This window comes from Equus caballus, chromosome 14 (genome assembly GCF_041296265.1).
Source record: "Equus caballus isolate H_3958 breed thoroughbred chromosome 14, TB-T2T, whole genome shotgun sequence".
Lineage (NCBI taxonomy): Eukaryota > Metazoa > Chordata > Mammalia > Perissodactyla > Equidae > Equus > Equus caballus.
In genome coordinates, this window is record NC_091697.1 from 24369055 (window position 1) to 24394069 (window position 25015).

Genomic DNA, 25015 nt, shown 5'->3' on the forward strand with positions numbered 1-25015 from the left:
TAAATCCTCTTCCTTTTCACTGGAAGGCAGGGTAGCTTCTAGAAAAGAGAGGGAGGGTCGAGTCCTGTAGCTCGTCCTCCAGCCTCGTCTGAGCTGCTCTGCCGACCCTCCAGCCCGGCAATGGGGAGGGTGTGGACCCGGCACCGGGGCCAGGGAGGAGCTGGCAGCGTCACACCCTCTGGAATGCTGCGGCTGCGAGTAACTCGCTCCAGATTCGCGCATTCCCGTCAGAACACGAAACCAGAGGAAAAACCCGTGAGGCCCAGATTGATCAGCACAGAACTTAGCAACAGCACAACAGGCTGTGGCCAGCCGCCCTGGCCCGCTAGAGGGGCTTTCCGCCAGGCCCGGGGTTGGGGGACTGGGAGCTGGCTCCACCACCCCGACAGGCTTGCAGGGCCCAAAGGCCCCCCACCACGGGCGTCAGGGTGGAGGCACTGGGGCTCCTGCTGGAACCACGGGGCTCCCAGAGATGGTCTGAAATCCCGGTCTTCCCCACGCGCTCCCTTCTATGGGGTCTGAGAGGAGAATGCTGACGGGCGTCCCCACGCGCAGCCGTGGTTCACTCTGCTGGTTGGGCAGCCAGGAGCTGACAAGGGCATGGGGGACTTCTGAGTTTCAGAAACATCCAGATGGTCCGGCATTTCTTGGTGAGTCATGCCCTCCCGTCTTCTCCACCACATCTGGACAGCGAGGAGCTTGGCCGGCTCCTGACCCAGTTCCTCAGTCGCACTTCCCTCCTTCCAGGCCAGCTTCAGGCTCACTGGGCCAGCGTGGGTCTATCTCAAGCACATGGAAAAGTCCAGAAAATCATACTGCCGACAAGCACCCCTTTCTCCTATTCAACACCTAATGATTTGCTTTATTGGCGTCCCATCTTTCACTTTTTCTTTGAAAAAACCCACGAACTCTCAGATGTATAAGACCTGCGTGAGCACAGGCCTGGGAGGTGGCGGTGGCGGTGGTGGGATGTCCCCAGGCCTGTCCTAGAGAGAAGCAGACCAGCAGAGCTGGGGAGAGGGGTGGAGAGCACAGGCGTATCAAAGCCCGTGGCGGAGGGGGAGGGGGTGTGCCTGGCACGGGTTAGCTGCTCAGGGAGCGGGGTCCCAGCATTGCTGCAGCCTCCCCACTTGCAGCCTGTGAGGCTGGCCCAGGGGAAGATGCCCAGACCGGGGCTCAAGGTCACTGGGCCAGGAACAGGCCCAGGACGAGGAGTCTTGTTGGGAGCAGAGAGAGGACAGCCACTGATCCCCCAGTGCTGTCCCTTCCTGGGGGTGCAGAGAGGAGGGCCATCTCCAAGCTGGGTCCCTCCAGGGGGTGCTGAGTGCTAGGACCTGCTGGAGAACAGTGACGTTGCAAGTTACCCTGATTCCCTGCTGCGCCTTTTGGGGAAGTGGAGGCAGGGCACGGGCTTCTCCAGGGGTGGGGGGTCTCTGGGTTCACCCTGATGACCCCTTTCTCCCCCTCTGCAGCAGCTGCCACCTGGCCTGGTTGAACCTGCTCGTGGCCTGGCGTGGCCTGCTCGTGCAGTGGCGGGGAGTTAGGGCCGACCCTTTCAGCTGGGGGCCTGGAAGAGCCGGTGAAGGGCCAGAGCCTGGGATCGCAGCAGCCCCACATCTGCGCGCCTGACTCACGGACTCTGACATAGTGACGGTTTGTGCAGCTTGCTAAGGAGAGAGCACCCAGGCCTGTCCTCCAAGGGCCCCGTCTGAGGCCCTATCTCAGAGGTGCGGTAGTAACAGGATCCCTCTGGAGCCCCAGCCCCCAGAGGGGAGTCCCTGCCCCACCTACCAGTCTGTGGCCCGTGCACAGTTTCTCCTCCCTGAGTGTCACCGCTTCCTCGCCTGTGAGCTGGGAGGACTAAGTGACCAGTGTGGCTCGTTCCTGGCACCACATACACGGCAGCCCTCATTCTGGTAAGTGCTTGGTGCTCCTGCCACCCTCCACCCCACTGTATTGCAGCAATTCCCAAAGTGGGGTCCCCATAACCATAGCAGCGTCACCTGGGAATCTGCTAGAAACGAAAATTCCTGGGCATCAGGAACTCCAGCGTGGGGCCCAGGGGTCTGTGTTTAACAAGCCTGCTGGGGGATTCGGGTGTCCACTCATATTTGGGTACTACACTTATAGGGCATCAACCTGACCATGTCACTTTGCTGTTCTAGAACCTTCCATGTCTCCCCACGGTCTTCTGGATAAGGTCCAAGGGCTCTAACCAGCGTTGGAAGCCCTCCCCCGGTGGCCCTGACTGGTGTAGGTGCTCGGCCTGTTTTTCCAGTCAGATGACACCCTGCTGGAGGGTGTCAGTGACCGGGGTCTCTGTCCTGGGTGCTGGGGCCCCAGTGCAGGAGGCAGGAGAAAATGATGGTGTGTGATGGCTGCGTGTGTGGCTCCCAGTTGGAGTCTAGGCTCAGAGTCTGGCCTCTTCCTGTGTGAGCCAGGCAAGCTGCTTCACTGCTTGGAGCCTCAGTGTCCTCATCTGTCAAATGGGCACGATAATTAAGCGCCTGCTTAGGTCGCTGTGAGGATTAAACACCATCGCCAGGGCAACGTGCTCAGCTGGTGCCTGGCGGGTGCCTCATAGCATTGAGGGTCCACAGCCCTTGTCCAGACCCTCAGGCGGGAGCTTTCACAATTCTGAGTTTTTCAGATTCTAAAAAGGGAAATACACCATATATTACACAGCACATCCAATGAGAGGTCTTCTATTAGAAAAACATATTGATGTTTCTGTATCAAAATGTATGAATATGCAAAGTATTGCAAATGATATAGACTATTAACAAGTAGCTTCTCATCAGCTCAGGTCATGCTAAGGCTCTTGGACTTTTCCAGAAGGTGATGGGGAGCCGTCCAAGGGTTTAGAGCAGAAAAGTGACACGGTCAGGCTGATGCCCTAAAGAGCAGTGCCCAAACATGGGCGGGTGCCAGGATCACCAGAGGGCGTGGTCAACATAGACCACTGGCCACACACACGGTCACTCAGGCCTCATGGCGGCTGGTGAGGAAGGCGTGGTCACTCTCCCGTTTTACAGATCTTTCTGCAGAACACTGAGGCCCAGGAAGGTGAAATCACTGGCCCCGGTCCTTGCAGCTAAGTGGTGGGCTTGGGACTTGCCAAATGACTTTTGGGACCAAATTTATGAAAAACCTTTTGGTTTTCAGAGATTAACTGCCCTCCTGCTGGGCTCTGTGAGAGGCCTGTGACAGAGGGAAAGAACACAGGCTTCGGGATTCAAACCGGTACCAACACTTCTTGGTTGTTTCACCTCAGCCAAGCAACCTTGCCTCTCTCAGCCTCAGTTTCCCCATCTGCAAATTGGGATTAGCAGTTGTCCTTGGGCAGGGTTGAGGGAGGGCATGCTGAGATGAAGGGTGCTGGGCACCAGGGGAACCAGGAGGAGCAGCGTGGCTACCGGCTCTGCTCTCCTCTGGGGCACCGGCTGAGCCCTGGGAATTCCCCAGGCCCCGCCCCCGCCCACACCCCAGCATGCCTGGGCCTGGGCTCCAGACCAGGAGGAGCGCTTCCAGCCTGTTCTGCCCAAATAGTGCAGAGCTGGCTCTGTTGGTGGCTCTCTGTGGTGATGGCACCTGAATAGGATGGGGCGAGAAAGCTGCCTCCACACCAGGCACCCGCAGGTGCTCTGCCCGTCCCTGGGACTCTGCAGGAGACAGGCCGGCTCACCCAAGCTGGCAGGGCCACTGCCATCTGAAGGAGGCCACAGGGCAGCTGGGCCTCGGCACACGAGCCCTCCAGGGAACCCAGCAAACTGGGTGCTTACTGAGCCCAGGTCTGGGCTGCTCTTCCCATTCCAACCGTGGAAGTGGCCGCATTTCCAGTCGGGGCACTGACTGTCTCTCTCTCGAAAACTCTTCTTTCAAAGTTCAACATCTGCTGACCACCACAGCGGATTGGGGAGCTCGAAGTTTCCAAAACCAGAGGCCTGAGTTCAAACTCCAGCTCGGCGACGGCCAGCTGTGTGATCTTGGGCAGGTCCTTGGCTCTCCGTGCCTTAGTTTCCTCAGCTGTAAAGGAGCTGCCACCTCTGTCCTTCTAGGGGTCAGATGGAAACCTCGGAGACGCCCTTGGCTCAGCTTTCTCTCACCCCCACATCTGAGCTACCAGGAAGTCCAGGCGGCTCGACCTCCTGATGTTTCCAGAACCCAATCACATCTTTCTCCCACCAGCTCTACCCCGCTGCTCAGAGCCACCACGGCCTCACCTCCCTGCTTGCACCCCGGCTCCATGATGCTCCTTCTCAGCGCCCTGCAGTGCCTCCCCATCACTGACGTCACATGTGTGCCCCGCGCCTCCCCCACCCCTGCCGCCTCCCACCGCTCTCCCCTGCTTGCTCTGGCCGGCCACCCTGGGCTCCCCCTGTCCTGCACATCCTTCCCTGATGCATCGCCCTGGCTGTTCTCTCTGCCTGGAATGCTCTTCCCTAGATGCCGGCCTAGCTGGCTCTCTTGCCTTTGCTGGGTCTTTGTTTAAATGTCCTCCATCTGACTCCAGTATTTAAAGGGCGGCCTCTGTCGCCCCAGACCCCCCTGACGCCCGCTTGCCTTGTTTTCCACACGCTCTAATCGCTGTTTAACACACCCTGTATGTACTTCAGGTGGCTGTGTCCTCCCGTCACGGAGTGTGCGCTGCAGAGGGCAGGGGATTTTGTGGTTTTTTCTCTGCTGCGCCCCCATACCAGAACAGCGTGTGGTCCACAGTAAATACTTAACTAGCATTCAGGGCCCACTGCAGGTTTGTCGCGAGGGTAAATGAGTTCCTGCAGAACACTTGGCGCGCGTGGAGCTCCTGGGAGGAGCTCCGGAGTTCTGCTGCGCTCCTGGGCTTCCGGACCGCTGCTAAGCCGGGGTGTCCAGAGCCGGCCGGCTCTGCCCCTGCCGGACGACGTCCTCTTGTGCACACTCCTGAGGCTGTGAAGGGCCCGGGTGCCCTGGAAATGCTGAGCAGTGACGGGGTGGAGGAGGGGCCGCAGATGAGGCCCGAGAGGCCGGGCTGCACGTGCTGAAGCACTGGAACGCAGGGCTAGGGGTCGGGGCTTTCTCTGAGGGCATGGGGAGCCCCAGGGAGGCCTTGGTTGGGGGCGGGCAGGGGAAGAGGTTGACGACTCTGAGAACCAGGACCTGTGCCCTTCGAGGTCTTAAAGGGGAAGGTCGCTGTGGCAGCAAGGGACTGAGGACGCGCTCTTCCTAAGGGAAGGGTCTTCACTTCAGCCCCCGCCCATGGCCGGGAGAGCAAGAGGGCCCCCAGGCCCCCCACCCCGTGCCTAGCCCAGGGTTGGGGAGGAGGTGAGTTCCCGTCTCCGGCAGTTTTCCAGCAGCAGTCCTGGGTCACTAGGGAGGAGAGAGAGCGGCTGGACCGTGGGGTTCTCTGACCCGCAGGAGGGGTGCAGATGGTCTCCCAGTGATGGGCAGGAGGTGGGCTCAGTGCACTGGGGGCTTCCGGGGAGGGTCTCTTCACCCATTCCTCCAGCACGTGCTCAGCGAGCACCTCCTCGTGGCCAGGAGGGTGCCGGGCACTGGATGCACAGTGGGACAAAGATGAGCAAGGCCCTGGCCCGCCTGGGCTTGACCGTCTGGGGCAGGAGGCAGCAAGCCAACCAATGAGCCGACAGTAGTGAATTAGAGTTGTGGGCCCTGCTGCGAAGGGAGTGGGCCTTTCACGGGAGAGACTGATGCCGACTGGGGATCTGGGGAAGGCTTCTCAGCATTCTCAGCGAGGACCGCATCAAGCCAATATCTGAGGTCAGCAGGAGGTCTTCACGCAAAGAGGGAGGGGAAGAGCCTTCCAGGCAGAGGGAACAGCAGGGGCGAGGCTCAGAGGCCACTCCCCACCTAAGGCTGCCCAAGATGATGCTGGGTTTTCCAGAACTGGTCAGAACCCGCATTTGGGGAATCCACTTTTAAAAGCAAAACTATTAGAAGGGAGGCCCAATGTCATGCTTACTAGGGTCTCCTCTGCCCTTTAAAAAACAAAAGAACGTTTATCCCCCACCCCTACCGGCTAGGAGAAAAGAGTTTGGCCAAGAAAGGAAGAGAGGTGGAGTCAGCACTTCCTCCTTTGGAGGTGGGAACAAGCTCACCGAAGAACAGAGGGAAAATTAATTAATTAAAGGATTTCATGCGTTCAATATTTATTGATCCCTTACTGTGTGCCCGGCATCGTCCTAGTGCAGGGCACACAGCTCTGGACAGGACCAAGTCCCCCTTCACAAAGCTTACAGTCTAGCAAGAGAGACAGACAGTTAACAAGTCAGCAAATAAAAATATCACTTCAGGAGTAAAACGATAAGTGCTATGAAGAAAATAAGGTGAGGGTAGAATAGTTTAGGGGCAGGGTTGGTGGTCAGGTAGGGCCTCTGTGAGAGGATGATATTTGAGCTGTATAAAATGAGAGAGGAAGCCTCAGAGGATGAGAGGTATTCCACACAGAGGGAACAGCAAGTGCAAAGGCCCTGGGGCGGGGGTGGGGAGGCAGTTTAATTGGGTTGAGGAGCAGCAAGGAGGCCAGCGTGGCTGCAGTGACATGAGGGAGCAGACTGGTGGTAGGGAAGAGGGCGGGGAAGCACTGGCAGGCAGGTCAGGCAGGGCAGTCAAGTTCCTCAGGGTGTGGGTAACCCTGTGTTCAGGGCCTAGGGACTGCCACAGATGTTCCAGCAGGGCTGGGTTCAACCAACTGTCTGCTCTCAGGCACAGACCAGATGAGATAGCTGCTCTGTGCAGAGATGTGGTCCCACAGACCCCACTGTCCCTTCCTCCTACTTTTTTTCTAAGTCTCTCCTTCTAGAATGTTCCATTAGTCCAGTTTGGGGTGGCAATGGTGACTGCGGTGGGGAGGCTGCAGCTGGAGGCCTAACGTCTTCTCCTTCCGGGCACAGCTCTTCTGTTCCCAGTCAATATACTGGCCAGATTGACTTCCTTTCCCCACTGTTCGCTCTGGATCCTGCTCTCTGCCTGGCCCCGTTGAAAGTCCCCACACCCCATGCTGGGCCCTCTGGGAGCTCCAGGCCACATGCTGGTCCCTGCCAGTCTTCTTCTGAGCCACCTTGCTGTCCCCAACCCTGCTTTCCTACCCTTTGCCTTTGGGTCTGGGCTTCCATTTGCTACCTCATCTTGGTTGGCTCTTGGCTCTGACCTCGTCAGCTGGTGACATATCCCATCTGATGGCCAATTAATTGATCTGCAGTTGTAGACGATGATGTGTTTGCCCCGTGTTGACACACATCCCTGTGGCCAGGCCCTCTGTGGGGCGATGGAGATGAAAAAGACGTCTGCCCCCAAGGAGCTCCCAGGCGGCAGGGGCGACAGAGCTATAGAAACTCGGCCGGAGGAGTAACGCCTCCACGCCCACAGCCATCTTCCTTTGCTGTATGGTCTATCATTTTTCAAGTTTTTATCTGGAAAAATTTCAAATCCACAGAAGAGTTGCAAGAGTGGTTCAATAACCACCCGTCTGTCTTCACCTAGAGCAGGGGCCCCTCAGCTTCTTGCTCGAAGGGGCGGTTCCGGAGGCAACAGCTAGAGACAGTTTTGGTTATTACAACTAGGGCCTGCTACTGGCATCTAGTGGGTAAGGCCAGAGATGCTGCTAAACATCCTGCAATGCACAGCATGTGGTGACTGTCCCTTACAATAGGGAATTTTCTGGTTCTCATGACAATGACAAAAAAATTGTGGTGCTGGATGTTAACTAAACTTACCTCACAATGCGTACATATATCAAATCATTATGCTGTACTAAACCAATACAATGTACTAAATGTACTAAAACCAATACAATGTCATAGCGATATGAATATCAGACAAATAGACTTTAAGCAAATATATTAATAGGGATTATGAAGGAAAATACATAGAACCAAAGGGAAAATCCTTCAAGAAGCCATAACAATCATAAACGTGTATGCACCTACAAGCATAACCTCTAATATATAAAAGGAGAAATTTACAAATCCACAGTTAATTTAGGATAATTTTAATATATCTCTCTCACGCAGACAAAAGAGAAAAGATACAGATAATTTCAGCAAGGAAATATACGAACTTGTTTATATATACACACCAGCAGACACTGACGGGGTCCCCTCTAGGACCACGTGGTACCAAATCTCATAGTATCGGGTGGTTATCCCCAATAGCCCTGGAGATTACATCATTACAACAAAGTGATGAACTTGGAATTGCTGTATCCAAATCTAGAAAACAAAAGGGAGAGAGAAATTTCTGGTCCAAAATGTCAGTGATAACCAGGTTGAGAAGTCCTGCTCTAAACTGACGGGTGGGAAATGTTTTGACTCAGGTGCTTCAATCTCTCTCTCTCTCTCTATTTCTTCTTCTTCTTCTTCTTCTTTTTTTTGAGGAAGATTAGCCCTGAGCTAACACCTGCCACCAATCCTCCTCTTTTTTTTTTGCTGAGGAAGACTGGCCCTGAGCTAACACCTGTGCCCGTCTTCCTCTATTTTATGTGGGACACCTGCCACAGCATGGCTTGCCAAGCGGTGGGTAGGTCCGCACCCAGGATCTGAACCAGCAAACCCTGGGCTGCTGAAGCAGAATGTGTGAACTTAACCGCTGCGCCACAGGGCTGGCCCCATATTTCTTCTTCTTATTATTTTTATTTTGTTTAGCCCTTTGGGAGTACATTGTAGACATCGTGACTCTTTGCCCCTAAATACCTCAGTACCCCCTGTATAATCACAGTACACATTTGATACAGTACAATTATCTTGTGTACAATTTATGTTCAGATGTTGCCCATTGTCCCGATAGTACCGTGGCAGTGTTTTTTTCCCCCATCTGAAATGCAGCCCAGGATTAAGCCCGCATTCAGTTGTCCTGTCTCTTTTCTCTCCTCTAATCTGGAACAGTTACTTCCCCAGCCCTCTGTGTCTTTCGCGACCTTGACATTTCTGCAGAACACAGGCCCATTGTTTTGTCGAGCGTCCTTGTCCTTGGATGTGGTTTGTCGGGTTGCTTCCTCATGATCAGCTCCAGGTCCTGCGTTTTTGGCAGGAAAGTCTGGCAGCGCCGCCAAGGTCTCAGTGCTCACGTCGAGAGGCACGTGACATCCGATGGTTCCAAATGTTCTCTTTGCTGAACTGGTATCTGCCAGATTTCTCCACTGTGAAGTACGCTTTCCCTTCGGGGATTAATAAGTAACATGGAAACGGGTGCTTTGAGCCCGAGGACATTCCTGCCCACCCACAACGGACTTCTCCCCGCTGATGCTTCTCACCTAAATCAGGTTTTACTCTCATGGAGCCAAATGATTTTCTAACTCCATCATTCCTTGAGGCTTCTGACTTGACGATTCCTCCACACCCACCGGTGACAATGAATGCGTTTTTCCTACGACAGTAGTCAGGTGATGATTTTATAGATCCATCACTCCCTCTCTGTCTGTTAGTTGGGACTCTTCTCTCCCTCCGTCATCTTTCCTTCCTCCCTTTTCCCTCCATTTTATATCTATCTGGGTAACTCTATGCATTCTTTCTTAGTCAATATGTTATAACCTGTTGCCTTCATTGCTCAGTGCTCAGTTGTCCCCTCTAAGTCAATACTCAAATTGTTCCACCATTGGCAATGGTGGTCTCTATCCTTTTCATGTGTCCCCATCATTCTTCTGGCAATTCCTTGTTTTCTGCCAAAACTTGATGTTCTGGGCTCCTCTTGTATTTTTCCTGTTTCAGCCTTGGAATCATCCATTTCCCCAACTTGCCCTGGTTCCTTTCCTTGGGGAGTGATCTTTAGAAACCAAGATCTGGGTGCTAGGTGGGCTCATTGTCACTGGGGTGTCGTTGACCCCACGCCCTTTCAGCAGACAGAGGTAGAAATCAACCTTCATTCGTGTTTAAATATATTTACATCATGAGCTCATACCTTCCTCTCAAATTCCAGTCCAGCACCACAGGCTTCTTTCTCATCTTCCCCTTCCATATTTGTCGCCCCCTTGCTGAAAACCCTGACTCCCATCAACATTAATATATGTGTTCATTTGCCCGGTGCTACGACAACCACAAAATAGTTTCAACCGTGGCGAACACCAGTAAACCTATCGAGTAACGTTTAGGCTTTCCTTCCTGTTCTGCTGCCTTTAGAGCAAGGGTGCCCTTGTCTTTCGGCTGTGTTGAGAGGTTGCTTGGAGTCACTGTTTTTCTGCTCTCTGTGGTATCATGCTATCACAGTATATGAGACCAATTTGCTCTACAGTTAGATTAACTTGCTTTTATTTGCATTTAATATTAGGTTTTTGCCTGTTCTTGTTCATTTAGTTTAACACCTTGCTTAGCTGCTCTCTGGCTCTGCCTCCTGCGACAGTGGACGATGTCCTGAGCTAAAACGCTGGGCGCCGGTCGTGCTGTGGGGGCGCCTCTGCTGCAGGGTTTCCCGAATGTGGCCGCGTTCTCCTGGCTCTAGCAGAGACGGTTCCACACAGGCCTGGCGTTAAATCACCGTCAATCACGCTGTGAGAAATGCATTCCTTTTCTGCTTCTCCTTCCACTCTCTGCCGACTTCAAGGAGAATGTCTCAGGTGGTGCTACTGTGGCTTGAACGCCTCTTCAGCACTTGCTGATATTCCTTTGGAACAAGGAGGCAGAGGCCTCAAGCAGGAGCCTGCGGAAGGCAACGCTATTTAGAGGGAAGCCACAACGTTGTTTTATTTATCTGTTTGTTTCTTAGAGCCCGACTGCTTGGTTTCGAATGGTAACCCTGCTTACTTTTCAGCTGTGACCTTTGGCAAGTTACTTAAGAGCTGTGTGCCTCAGTCTCCCCGTCTGCCTACTAGAGCTATAACGGCACCCCATCGTAGCATCGTTGTGGGGATGAATGAGTTAATGTTGGTAAAGTGCCCCCCGGAGTGCCTGGCACGGGGTAAGCTCTATTATATTCATTTTATGGCAACTTTCTGTTGATAGGAAGCGAGTCTAGTTTTCCATTTGGGGTAGTGATGTAACATTTCCTTTTAAGATACATTTAGTTCAACGAGCCAATTAAAAACAAAGGTTAAGTTAAAAAATACGTGGCCTGCAGATTTAGCAAAAATCTCCAAAGCACTGTGGCGTCAGGTGGACCCGTCCCTGCAGGTTTCCTTTCCGGCCAACTTCTCAATAAAATAATATCCGTGAAGGGACACTGCGCAAACTGTAAAGTGCTCTCCTTCCTCCCGCCCTCCCTTCATCCTCCCTGCCATCCTCCTCCTCCCTCCTCCCATCCTCCCTCCTTTCTCCTCCCTCCCTCCTCTCTTCCTCCCTCCTTCCTTCCACAAATAATAACAAAGACTCCAGCCAGGTGCTGTGTCGGGCCGTGCGGTTCCAGAGGTGAGTACGTCACGAAGCCCGTCCTCCTGGAATTCACAGCCTAGTAGAGGAGGCAGACTGGTAGCCGGATAATTATTGCTCTGTGGTGACTGCCCTGATGGTGGAGTTCAGCAGAGCATGTAACTGGAGCATGGAGGGGTGGACTGCCTTAGCAGCCCAGGTGACGGGGGCGGGTCAGACACGGTTGCTGAAGCCAGACCTACACCTTGAAGACTGTGCAGGATCCATCGGGGTGAAGGAGAGCGGGAAGGCGCCCCCCCACAGAGGGCTTCATCCGTGTAAAGGTGTGCGGCCTCAGAGAGCACGCGTGGTGTGTTAATTCAGGAGAATCCACAGCACGTCAGGGTGGTGGCGTGCAGGGCACAAGGCTTGGGGTTGAACAGGAGGCTGGAGAGGGCCATGGGGTCACGGTAGGAAGGAACCAGAAGGCCAAATGGAGATCTGAGGCTTGACCCTGTACCACTGGGAGCCGCTGAAGGTTTCCAAAGGACAGCACGACGTGGTCACATTGCACTGGGGAAGGTCATTCGGGGGCTGGGCCAGCTTGGAGGGGAAGGCCTGGAGTTTGCACTGGGGGACTCTCTCAAGCCTGGCGCCACAGTCCCTGTGCCCCAAGCCTCCACCCCTTCCTGAGCCACCTAGGAGCCTGGCTCCCCAGAGAGGCCCCACCCGGCACGGTAGGCAAAGACTGGGTCACCCTGCCCCGGCCCCCATCGCAGCCTTGCCATTCTCTGGCTGGGTGGTCTTGGACTAGTTACTTTCCCTCTGGAAGCCTCGGTTTTTTCCTCTGCCCCATGGGCAGAATCCCACCTGCTTCAAGGACCACGGTGAAGCTCAGTCATGGCACCACAAGCGACAGTCCTTCGTGCCTTGTCCAGGGCCGTGTCTGTGCATGGGCTGGGTGTTTGTACCCAGTTTCTCAAACTCCCATAGCGCCTGGCTGAGTCAGAGCCTCAGCATATTCGCTGCCCCGCGCCCAGCTCGGGGAACTCCACCTGCTCCTGCCCTTTCCAGGAGATGCTCTAGGGTTCACTCACCATTGCTCTGTGCACACAAGAGGTTGCCACCGTCTCCTGATGGCCTATCCCCAGCACTGACACCTGCCCCCACTCTGGATAGTCCCACACTGGAGGACCCTTTACCTGGGTCACTATATGCTCTGACCTCCTTGTGAGTCGGGGGACAACACAGGCTCAAGCCAAATAGTCTTTCATCCATCCATCCATTTATTCATCCATCCATCCATCCTTTTGTCCACCTATCTGTCCACCTGTCCATCCATCTGTCCATCCATCCATCCATCCATCCATCCATCCACCTATCCATCCGTCTGTCTGTCTATCCATCCATCTATCTGTCTGTCTATCCATCCATCTAGCTCTCTATCCATCCATCCATCCATCCATCCATCCATCTGTCCACATCCATTCAACCTCTGTCCGTCATCCACTCATCTTCACAGAGCCCCTTTGCTGTGCCAGGTGCAGTGTAAGCTCTGGGGAGAGAGGGATGAGTGAGATGGACTCGCGCTTGCTCTCACACACAGTGTGTTTGTTCAGGAAAACGTAAGCACACCAAAGTGGCGGAATGTGGAGTCCAGGGTTTGGGGGATTGAGGCACAAGGCTGGAGAGGTTCGCAGGGTTTAGGGTGCAGTCTGATGGAGGAGATGAACACACACAGGTAAACAAGATCATGTTAGCCTGTCACAGGATGAGGAAGGAAGGAAACAGGGCCATCCGGGGAGAGATGACAGGGTGTGTTGGAGTGGTGGCGTCAGGGAGAGTGGGGCTCTGCGGGTTAAGTGGACTGGACCTGCTGATGGGTGAGCTCAAGGGATCCTGAGGGGCTGCAGCCAGAGAACTTGTAGCCCTGAGGGGGGATGGCCCTCCAGATGGCTCTGAGGCTTCCGGGGCCCAGGGAACCATCTGCCCCTGTGGGGAAGACCTGGGTTCAAGTCTTGGGTCTGCCACTCCCTGACTGGTGTGACATTGGACAAATCACCTCCCCTCTTGGACCTGCAGTTTCACTATCTCTAGAATGGGAATCTTAATGGTAATGTCCCCTTGAGTGACGATGATAATGTACTTTCTCAGATTTCGGTGATGGCTTTCACCTGAGCTTGCTTTATTTACTTTTTAAATTTTTGTTTTATTACGGTAAGACACTTAGGATGAGATTGACTCTCAAGAGATGTTTAAATGCACAGCACAGTATTGTTAACTAGAGGCACAATGTTGTACAACGATCTCTGGACCTTATTCATCTTGCACGACTGAAACTTTATACCCATTCATTACCCCTCCCCTCCCTCATGCCCCCGGCCCCTGGCAACTGCCAGCGTACTCTCTGATTCCATGAGTTTGACTCCTCTGGTGACCCCACATAAGCCAAACTCGGCAGTACTTGTCTTTCCGTGACTGGCTTATTTCACTTAGAACGATGTCCTCAAATTTCGTCCGTGCTGTTACATATCACAAGATTTCCATGCTTTTTAAGGCTGGATAATATCCCATTGTATGTATATACTGCATTTTCTTTACCCCTTCTTCTGTCCATGGACATGCAGGTTGTTCCCACATCTTGGCTGTCGTGAATAGTGCTACAGCGAACATCAAACTAAAAAGCTTCCACCCAGCAAAGGAGACAATCAACAGAGTGAAAAGGCAACTACAGAGTGGGAGAAGATATTTACCAACCATGTGTCTGATAAGGGGTATATAGCCAAAGTAATAAGGAACTCCTACAACTCCACAGCAAAAAATTGAATAACTCAATTGAAAAATGGACTAAGGACTTGAATTTTTCCAAAGGAGACACACAAATGGCCAACAGGTACATGAAAAGATGCTCAACGTCACTGATCATCAGGGAAATGCAAATCAAAACCTTATACCTGTGAGGATGGTTGTTACCAAAAAAACAAAGACAAGTGTTGGTGAGGATGTAGAGAAATTGAAACCCTCGCACACTGTTGATGGGGATGCAAAAAGATGCGGTCGCTATGGAAGATAGTATGGAGGCTCCTCAAGAAGTTAAAAGTTGACTACCATATGATCCAGCCACCCCACTTCTGGGTACTTATCCGCAAGAGCTGAAACCAAGCTTTCTTTTGCAGTGGGCAGTACTCTCCTTCCCCAGGTGCCCACTGTCCAGAGGTCCCTGCCTTTCTCTTGCACTCCCTGCCTCGGGCCTGGGGCCTTTGCTGGGGTGCTCAGGAGCTTCTGAGGGTGGGATTAACAGGCACTGAAGCTCGGTCACCTCCACAACTTCTAAATTGGGTTTCTCACCAACGATGTGAAGATTTCATGGAACAAGGGGCCTCTGCCGCCACCTGCTGGGCACCTGGGGAAAGGGCTCTTACGCCCCAAGGAGCCCTTCCTGCTGTCTGGGCATTTATAAATGCATGCCAGCAATAGCAATAACAATAGCTGTGATTTATTAAATGATTGTCAGACATTGTACCAAGTGCTTTCAAGACACGATGTCTTAATCTCCAACAGCCTTGAAATGTGGCTGCCTTCTCCTCATGTATTTATATAGAGAGATGAGGAAGCATGCTCAGCAAGAGAAAGAATGGTCAACATCACACGGCCAGCGACTGGCCAGTGGATTCGAACCCAGGTCTGTCTGGCCCCAAAGTGGGGCTGAGCAGCGTCCTGGAGAAAGGCAGAGAGGGAGCGAGAGGGTGGGCAGGAGAGGCTGGAGGGCTGTAGAAGGTTCTGGAAACTACTCCTGGTGACCTTCCCGGGAAGGTCCACTCACAGCTACTCCCTCTCTGGATGCCCAGGGCCTTGCTCTGAGTCCTCCTCAGCACATCCTTCTGCCCACCTTGGGCGTGCACTCCCTCACCCAGCATCACAGCTGGGGAAACTGAGGCTCCAGAGGTGGAGAATCTAGACCATGGATTCCAGAGAGTGTGGGGCAGAGGGGAGACTGATCCCAGGCCCTGAGCCCAGTGCTGGGGGGATCCAAGTGAACAACGAGAAACAGGGAAGGCGACCTGAGCCCAAGTTTCTGTCCACGTCAACTCCTCACGATCCGGGGCCCACAGGGCAGGTGGGCATAGGGGCTGGGAGACCCTCTGTGGGATAGATTCCCGGTGCGCACTCTGAATGATGGCCTTGCCACCGTCAAGGGCCCCGCCTGTCCGTCAGGAGGCCTCTCCAAGGGAGGGCCTGCCACGATGTCGGAGCAGCACTCTTTTCTGGCTCTGCCACTTCCCAGCTCTGAGATCTTGGGCAACTTCCTTCAGCTTTCCGAGCCTCAGTTTACCCTTCTGTAAAATGGGACTAATCGCAGTCTCTACCTCTTCGAGCTGGATTGGGAACCAAGTGACAACCCATACCTAAAGCCCTGAGTGCTCAGGAAGCACTTGATAAATGGCATCACTAGGGACCCCCACAGACACACACTAGCCAGGCCTCAATGCCTCTGCCAGGCTGAGAAGCAGGCGTTGTGGGATGCCTCTGCAGGGGAAACTGAGTCACTAGGTCAGGAAGTGCCTGGGCCTAGGCTTCAGCTTGAGTCACAGGCCTAATGCTGGGAAACCTCCCTGCAGCCACCTCCAGAAATGCTTCGTGCCTCTGTCTGGCAGCCTCAGAGCCTCCACCCCGTGTCACCAGCCAGGGGACCTTCCCCCAAGGAGCCCCCCGCAGCCAGGCAGGCTCAGCCCTGCAAGATGTATCCGATGGACGAAGGACGCTGAGATGCACATATATCCCTGCTCGACAGGCGAGGGAACTGAGGCTAGGAGGGGCAGGTGATGCGCCCGCCGGCACAGCGGTGTGGGGGTAGGACCCTGACTCGACCCCAGGGCGTTCATCAGAGGAAGCTCGGTGGCTGGGCTCCCTCAGGGCTGATTTACAACCCCAGCTCAGGCCTGGGATCAAAGTTGGTTTGCAGGAAGCCCTTCCCATCCCGACTTCCCCGGGACCGGGACACGCTTTGACGTCAGCACGTCCACATTCCTGCCCTCGGGCCCCAGGGTGGGGGCACCGACTTCCTCCCTCCAGCGTTGGCGTCGCAAACAGGAAGCTGGGTCACGAGGGCGGTCCCGCCAGGGCGCCCGGAGGAGGGGGTGGGAGGCCAGGCCAGGCGGCGGTCCCAGCGCTGGACCACCTGGCGCAGGGCACGGGGACGGCCGGGTCGTGTTATAAGGCGCCCCTGTGCTCCGGGGCCCGTACAGAGGGCCTTCAAGGCTTCATCCCTTTGGTCTTCACAAACGACACGCTCACGGATCACGATTTCTCTCTCGGACTGACAGCAATGCCTACCGTGGGCCGAGCGCTCCCTCCAGGCGTGCGCTTCACACGGGTCCTCTCATTTAATCCTTATAAACACCCCTCTTATCGTCTGTTAACAGATGAGGAAACTGAGGCACTGCAGGCTAAGTCAGTCTCCAATGTCCCGCGGCTGTGGGGAGTGGGTGGGGACTCGGACCCAGCGTCTGCCGGGAGCCCCGTCCCCGCCCTCTCGGCCCTTGCTCCGCGTGCTGGAAACTGCAAATCCGACCACGTCTCTCCCTCCTCACCCTTCCATGGCTCCCCTCTACCCGGGGACGGCGGTCAGCCTTTCTCACAGGGATCTGAAGGGACCCGCGCTGCCCTGCGGACGGAAGGACATTACCCCCGATGGCATCGCTGATGCTACAAAACCAACAGCCTTGTCTGGGTCAATCAAGGTTGACCTCGAGATTAGGACTCTTTGGGTCTGTTAAAACATCTCACTTGGTGTCACGAAGTGTCTCGGAGGGCCTCCACAGGCCGTCCCTAGCGATCGCTGTCTTCCATGCCCTGGTTGGGCCCCGTTCTCCCAGCGGCAGCGAGGGTTTCTGCCGTCGCCAGAGTTCAGTGGGACGCGAGGCGCCAGCTCTGGGGGCGCGCGGCTGGCTCGCCACTCCCGGTTGACAGATGGGAGCACTGCGCCGAGCGTCCGCCGCTCACACAGCCGGAGAGCGGCAGGGGAGGGGCCAAACCGGGGCTCAGGCTTCAGCCGCCCCGCAGCGCTTCGGGGAGCCACCCGGCCCATCCCCGGAGGAGGCGACCCTGGCTGCGGGCCGACCCAGGCGGCCGGGCCATTTCTCGGGTTACGGCGCCCTCTGGCGGTCAGCGTGCAAAGGCGAGGAGGGCACGGAGCCGGGCGCCGGGTCCACCGCCTCCCTCTGCCAGGGCTTTGTTCATCCATTCCGCAAACATTTTTGGAGTGCCTACCGAGTGCTTGCCAGTGGGACAGCCGCGGGGACACGTTGGGACCAAGGAAGACACAATGGCTGCTCTGGCCACACTTAAGGCTATCTGGGAGAACAGTTATTCACACACCCACGACGTACGAATACAGCCTGTATTAAAAATGCGTGGAGGAAAAATTCAGGGTGCATGGGAGTGCGTGCGTGAGGGCACCGAGTCAGCCGAAGTTCCCTAGAGGAGTGGTTTGACTGGAAGGGAAGTAGGAGACGGGGTCGGGGTGGGTGGGCATCAGTCGGGGGATTTCAGGCAACAGACGCAGCACGTACAAAGGCCCCGCGTGGGGAGGAAGCCTGGCGCGCAGGCAGGCTGGAGGAGTCTGGAGCCCAGTGGGGCCGGTGGGAGGGGTCACGGCAGGGGAGGAAGGCTGGGGAGGTGGGAAGCCTGGTCTCCAGGGCCTTCTGAGCTTCAGCTGGGAGGTTTCTTGTCTCCTCTGTGCATCAGGATGGTGTGGTGGTTAAGGGTGTGGGCTGTGACCCCAGGCTGCCTGGGTTTCAACCATTTCTCTGCCTTTTGCCAGCTGGGTGACCTTGGGCAAGTTGCTTAAGCTCTCTGTGCCTCTGTTTTCTCCCTTGGGTAATTGAGGTGATAACAGGGCTCCCTTCCTAGGGCTCCTGTGGGGGTAAATGAGGTAACATGCCTGGAAGAGTGCAGGGCCCTTGGGAGTGCCCGGTGAGTGCTGGTCACTATTATTATGGTTGTTGTCATTGTAATTGGAGGGCTCTGGGGTGGGGTGACATGATCAGAACCCCAGTGGCAAGAGGACTCCAGCCATGGAGGAGGATGTGAAGGGGTGTGGAAGGGGGCAGACCAGGCAGGGGCTGCTGCAGCCCTCCTGAGGGAGATGATGGCCACCCGGACTAGGGTGCTGGCGGGGAGGAGAAGGCATTCCAGGTGTAATCAGGAGGTAAAATCAGCCGGGCGTGGCGGATGGATTGGATGTGGGAGGCCAGGGGGAGAGGATCCAACATGGCTCCTAAGCCCCTGACTTCACGCTGGATGGAACACGAGATGAGGACCAGGGCGTTGTTATTCGACTGGTTGATAGATTGAGTAGTGATTGACGGGGAGGTGCTGGCATATGCAGGTCCATGGTGAGCGGCAGTTCCTGGCGGTGGCCTGGAGGAGCTGTCCAGGAGAGGGGGCTGCAGGGCTCGGCGCTCAGACAGTGGCCCAGGCGAGAGAGGATTCTGGATCACCTGTGCAGGGGCTGTTATTAAAGCCGTGGGCGGGGACGCCACCATAAGGGAGGGGATGCGGAGGTGGGGGAGGCAAGGCCTGCTTCTGAGTGCCAAGGAGAGCCCACCTGCAATGGCTGGTTAGGGAAGGACGGGCCGGAAGGGACCCTCGGGCTAGAGTTTTTGGATCCACCACCACCCGGCCCAGGAAGGTGCGTCTCTGTCTGCCGGGCTCGGGCCCTCCTTCCTCAAAGGGCCTGTCAGCCTCAATCCGCCATGTGCATCCTCTCTGTTTCTTTTAAATGCCCCTCCCCTGCCACTTATCCTCACCGTGTGGGCATTCCCGTGATACTTTCTGCTTCCTTGCCTCTCCCTCCATTTCTGTATCCTTCCTCTGTGTGCCCTGCTCAGCCAACACAAGAAAGATATCACCAATGCCCCACCCCCACCAACTCTCCACGCTTTCCGTCCCCTCCACGCCCTGACAGCCTCTTCCCTGAGGTCTCTCCCATGGGTGGTTTGAGTTTGCAAAACTCATGGATCCAGGGCTAAGTAGGTGGGGTGGGTGTCTTCCTTGTCCCCTGAGCCTGTTCCAGACCCTTCACCTTCTTGCAAACACCCCACTCCTTTGAGGTCCCAGGCCTTTAGCTGTCCCCCCCTTGCTCTTCACCTCCTCAGCGTTAGTCTCCTTGACCAACTTCCCAGCCGTTCTCCGCCCATTCATGGAGAGCTTGGAGCCCCACTGTCTTCCTCTTCACCCCAAGCTTTGCCACCATCTTGGACGACTTTGCTGGCCACACACTATCGGCCTGTCCAGTGTCACGGCCTCTCGTCCTCCTCCCTGTGACTGTGCATTTGATGTTTCTCCTTTCAGTGCTGTCAACTCTTACGTCATCTATTTGGGGGCTATGTCATGAAGTACATAAACACTTGGGATGGTTCTTGCTTTCTACTGGACTAAACCTTTCATGGTTATGAAGTCTCTCCATCTCTGTGACGTTTGTCGTGAGGTCTCCTTCCTTGGATATTGCAGAGCCAGACTTTTGATTGACGTTTGCATGATATATCTCTTTCCACCCATCTTTTTTACTTTCCACCTTTTTTATCCTTATATTTAAATTGTGGGGTTTAAAAAAATTCTAATCTGATATTCTTTGTATTAATTGTAATATGTAGTCTGTTTTTATTTCTTCAAATTACCTACCTATTTTGAGTTTGTCTCCACCATATTACTATGTCGTTTTCTATTTCTCCCGCCTAGTCCATGTTCTTTTTCTATCCTCTTTTTTTTTGGCTTTGTATTAGGGGCTGCCATAACAAAGTACCGCGGACTGAATGGTTAAAACAACAGAGGTTTATTCTCCCAGTTCAGGAGGCCAGAAGTCCCAAAGCAAGGTGTCTGCCGTGCTGTTTCCTTCCGGAGGCTCCAAAGGGGAACGCCCCGCTGCCGGGCCTCTCTCCCAGCTCCTTGTGGTGGCCGGCAGTCCTGGGTGCTCGTTGGCTCGTAGACGTGTCACTCTGATCTCTGGATTCGTCTTCAGGTGGCGTTTTCCTGGGTCTCTGTGTCTTTACCTGGTCATCTTCTTATGAGGACATCAGCCATGTAGGATGAAGAGCCCACCCCCCTCCAGTATGTCTGAATCAGTCACACCAGCAATGACCCTATTTCCTGATGAGGTCAGATTCCGAGGTACTGGGGGTTAGGACTTCAACACGTCATTTTTGGAGGACATAATTGAGCCCATTCTTTTGAATTAAATGCTTTTTATTATTTTATTCTCCTTCTGTTAATTTCTTAGTTACGCATTCTTTTACCATGCTTTGGTGATCGTCATAAAGGTTACAATATGCATCCTCTACTTATTCAAATCTAATACAATTAGCATTTTTACCATCTCTTGAACAATGCAAGACCTTGGAGCACCTTGACTGCATTTGCTATCATACTTTTTGTGCTGTTATTGCCATATGTATTTAAATTCTACATATATTTAAAATTCCATGAAGTGTTGTAATTCTTATTTTATATAGTCAATCTTCATTTACATAAACCCGCATAGTTACCTTCTTCGTGTGTATCTTTCTTCTTTGATTCTTCCCTCTGAACTTATTTTCTTTCTGACTGAAGAAATTCCTTTAGTTGGGATCTACTGGTGATGAATTTTATGTTTTAGTCTCCAAAAAAATGTTTTGTCTTCATTCAGGAAGGCGATATCCACAGCATATCAAATTCCAAATTGTAGGACTTTAAAACATTTTACCTCTTTGGGGATATTATTCCACTGTCTTTTGTTTCCCTCATTACTGTTGAGGAGTTAGCTGCCTGTCTAATGTTCCTTTGAAATTAACATTTCTTTTTTCCCTCCGGCTGCTTGTAAGATGTTCTCTTTGTCCTTGGTGCTCAGCCGTTTTCCTGTGATGTGCCTAGGTGAGTTTTTATTGGTATTTGTTTTGCTTGAGGCTCTTGGCATTTCTTGAAATAGCTTGAGGTCTTTCATAACTTTTGTAAAATTTCACTCACTCTCTCTTGAAATACCCACTCTTTTCTCTTTATTCTCTCCTTTTTGAGACTAGATTTCATGCACGTGTTATGGGCTGAATGTGTTCCCCCCCAGATTCATATCTTGAGCCCTGACCCCAGGGACCTCAGAATGTCACTGTATTTGGAGATGAGGCCTTTCAGGAGGCAACTAAGGTAAACTGAGGTAAAAATGTGGAGGTTCTGCCCTCCAGGAGCCCTGGCAGGTCCGGATAACTCCCGTGCCGAGGCAAGAAAGAGGACAGCAGAGAGCAGGTGCTCAGTGCACGGCAATTTGACAAGTGATGGGAGGCAGCAAAGAGCATGGAGGGGTAGTGTGAAAAACCACTTTAAAGGTGAAGTTAGATCTGCACATGGAGGATTAGAGGAAAATAAATGCTGGCTGACTCAATTATCTGAATGGTTGTTAAAATCGTACAAACGAACTAGAAGATGGTATAGATACATATTTCTATCATCTTTGGGTTGAAAAGTTATTTTGAAGTTTCACATCAAAGGCAAAAAACATAAAGGAAAAGATTGATAGCTTTGACAACATAAATTAAACGTTTTTTATTTTATTAAAAAAATCAAAATGAAATTGAAAGCCAATAATAGACTGGGAGAAATCTTGTCACCATGTATGACCAACAAAGGATTATTGTTGTTACTAACACTCTTACTAACCGATAACACTTCGCCAAAAAACCAACAAAGGGTAAGGAAAAGCAATTCATAATAAGATAGTCATAGACAAATAATAAAACGTAACACTTGCCAGTAATGAAATGACAGTATATTGCAACGGCAATGAGACGCTGTATATTTAAAGTATCTCACTGATCAAAATGAAAAATAATGCCCACAGGTGGTGAGGTCACAGGGAAGCAATAGCCCCATATTGCTGGTGGAGTAGTGGATTGTTTCAATCTTTTTGGAGAAAGTTCTGGCAGCGTGAGGCTAATGTCCCTGATCCTTGCATATTTTTTGACCTAACAATTCCTCTTCAAGGAATTTATCCTATAGAAGCAACTGTGAGATGAGCAAGAAGACAGCTTCAAGGACCTACACGACAGTGATGTTAGTAATGGAAAAATTCTGCATACAATCAAAATGCTTATGAATAGGGGAATGATGAATACATTATGAGGCATCCAATCAAGGGAATACAGTGCAGTTCTTAAAGCTAATGATAAAAATATACAGGAGCAATTCAGAAAGCGCCAATACATGACGTGGGACCCTGGGGCGCGGTTGCTCGGGAAGCCACCGTCAGCTCAGGAAGCCTTAGGGCCACATGTGTAGAGCGAGGTGAGAGCCCACCCTCCCTGAGACCCTCAGGATAATCCCATTGTGCCTCCCAGCCCTCAGCCCTCTCCCAGACTTCCCTCAGCCCTGTCCTGCCCTGTCCAACCTCTCGGCAGACCCATCCTCTCCATCTTCCCTCTTCTCACTCTTCTTGCCTCCCCCCAACTCTCTCTCACACACACAATACACCCACCAACCCACTCTCACATTCACTCACACCCACCCACACATACTCACACACCCCCACACACATCCACACTCACTCAGACACACCCCCACACATTCACCCACACTCACACACTCCCACAAACACACATTCCCATATTCTCGCCCTCACCCAACCCTCACACACCCACAAACACACACACTCACACACACTAACAGTCACTCGCCCCTATATTCACTTGCACTCACACTTTCATTATACCCCACACATTTACATTTGACACATTTACACACATCTTCACACACCCCCTCACACTTCATTCACCCACCCCCACTTTCACACACTCACACACTCACACTCTCATATACACTTCCACATTCCACATAGTCACCCCACACTCACACTCACTCACTAACATTCACTCGTACACATTCACTCATTGACACTCACACACGCTAATACTCACCCACCCATATATTCACACACACACTAACACACTTTCACATGCACTCCTACATTCACACTTTACACAATCACACTCACACCCACTCCTCCACAATCACTCACACCCACTTGCAGTCCCCTCCTCTCCGGCCTGGACTGGTAGTGGGCTGTCCCCTGAGGATGCGGCACCCTCTGGATATCTGAGGAAGATGTTTCCACCCTTACCGGTGCCTGGGAACCTGGACATGGATTCGCAGGGTCCTGCACGCCTCTCCTCCTCTGGGTCTCTGTCGTCTGGTGATGCCACCCCTTCTCCCGCCTCATGGCTGCCACCTGCCCTCCTCCTGGATGCCCCCTAGTTCACAGAAGACTTGAGTTCACTTGGGAGGATGTTGACGCTCGTAGGGGTGAGTGACCCACCCAGATCCCAGGCCTCGAAGCCTCACCCCTCTCCACCCCCAGTGACCTGCCTGCCCCCACCTCAGCCGCCTGCCCCATTTCCCTCTGTGGACTCTGCCATCTCAGAAACCACGCTGCTGTTGACACCTCAAGTGCAATTGCCAGCCCCCTCCCACCACTTCTCGTCCTGCCAGCTCGTGTGCCCAAGAGCCTCACTGTCACCATTCCTGCTCCTTAATCCCCTGGCCTCACCCTATTCTCATTCTCCATCCTCCCCCACTGCCTCAGCCCCTCCTTCCCCAGCTTCCATCTCAGGGACCATCACTTACAAGCGATGTAAGTGCCCTCACTGCCCTGCCCTCTCTTCTCCATCTTGCTTACCTGGCAAAACCCTGACTCGGAGGAACCCAGCCCTTTGCCGTCCGCGGGCCTGTCCCTGAGCAGCTAAGCATTGCTGGATAAACCCCCCCGCCCAGCTGCCTGAACTCACGTCAATTCGGTTTTGTGACGTGTACAGACAAGCGGTCCCTCGCTGCCCTGCCATCCTACTGGGATTTTCCAGGTTTCCCGGCCCGTTCCCGAGAGCACAGCTCACCCCGGGGCCTCTTTCCTCTAAGCCCCAGCTGCTTCCTCACTCTCAGCTGATGACTCCGACTCCTTCTTCAGAGAGTAAGAGGAGTCCTGGCAGATCTCACACTCCCACCACCAAGGCTACCCGCCGCCCCCACCCCGCGTCTCAGACACCCTACCTCTCCTCCTGCTCGCAGCAGGCGTGTCCTTCTCCCCACCACCGCCACCAGCCTTGGGCCCTAGAGGCCCTCCGGCTCTCTCAGGAGCCTTGTTTGTTTGGTTTTCTTTCCCTTCAGCATCACTGACCCCTTCTTCAGCTGATTCCCACCAGCATGCAAGCATGCCAGGGCAGGGGGGTAACTGCGGCCCACGGGCAGAGGCTGGCCTGTAAATAAAGCCTTCTCGGCACACAGCCGCACACATTTGTTCAGCTCCATCTATGGCTGCTCCCTCACCACAACGGCAGAGTTGAGTAGTTGCGACAGAGACCTCATGGCCCTCAAAGCTGAGAAGGTTTACCACCTGGCCCTTTACACAGGAAGTTTGCCCACCTCTGGGCTACAGCATTGGTTCGCAGCTGCATTTTGGTGTTGCACAGGAGGGGGCTCCTGGAAATGGGGGTGGTTTTTGGTTGTCACTATATTTGGGGGGCTCTACTGGCCTGTACTGGGAGGAGGCAGGGATGTCAAGCATCTGGCGATGCACAGAATAGTCCTGTGTCACAAAGAACTCTCTTACCCCAAATGCCAGTGTCTCCCACCATTCAAAAAAACCCATCACTAGTCAATCACTCATTCAATCAAACAAACAGAAAACCCCCTTCATCATACCACACGCCTCCAGCTGCCATCCCATC

At 53.5% G+C, this 25015-nt stretch overlaps 2 long non-coding RNA genes across 2 annotated transcripts in view; both read left to right on the top strand.

Moving 5' to 3' along the window:
• The first annotated feature begins 229 nt into the window (after window positions 1–229).
• Window positions 230–25015, top strand: part of LOC102150421 (uncharacterized) — a 33350-nt gene continuing 8564 nt past the window's right edge. Inside the window, exons 1-2 of the long non-coding RNA XR_011424999.1 lie at window positions 230–650; window positions 1473–1916. This is a non-coding gene — a long non-coding RNA (uncharacterized lncRNA). The remainder of the gene's footprint in view (window positions 651–1472; window positions 1917–25015) is intronic.
• Window positions 9086–14795, top strand: LOC138915055 (uncharacterized). Its single transcript, XR_002799531.2, has 2 exons — window positions 9086–9379; window positions 13901–14795. It is a non-coding gene; the product is annotated as an uncharacterized lncRNA (long non-coding RNA).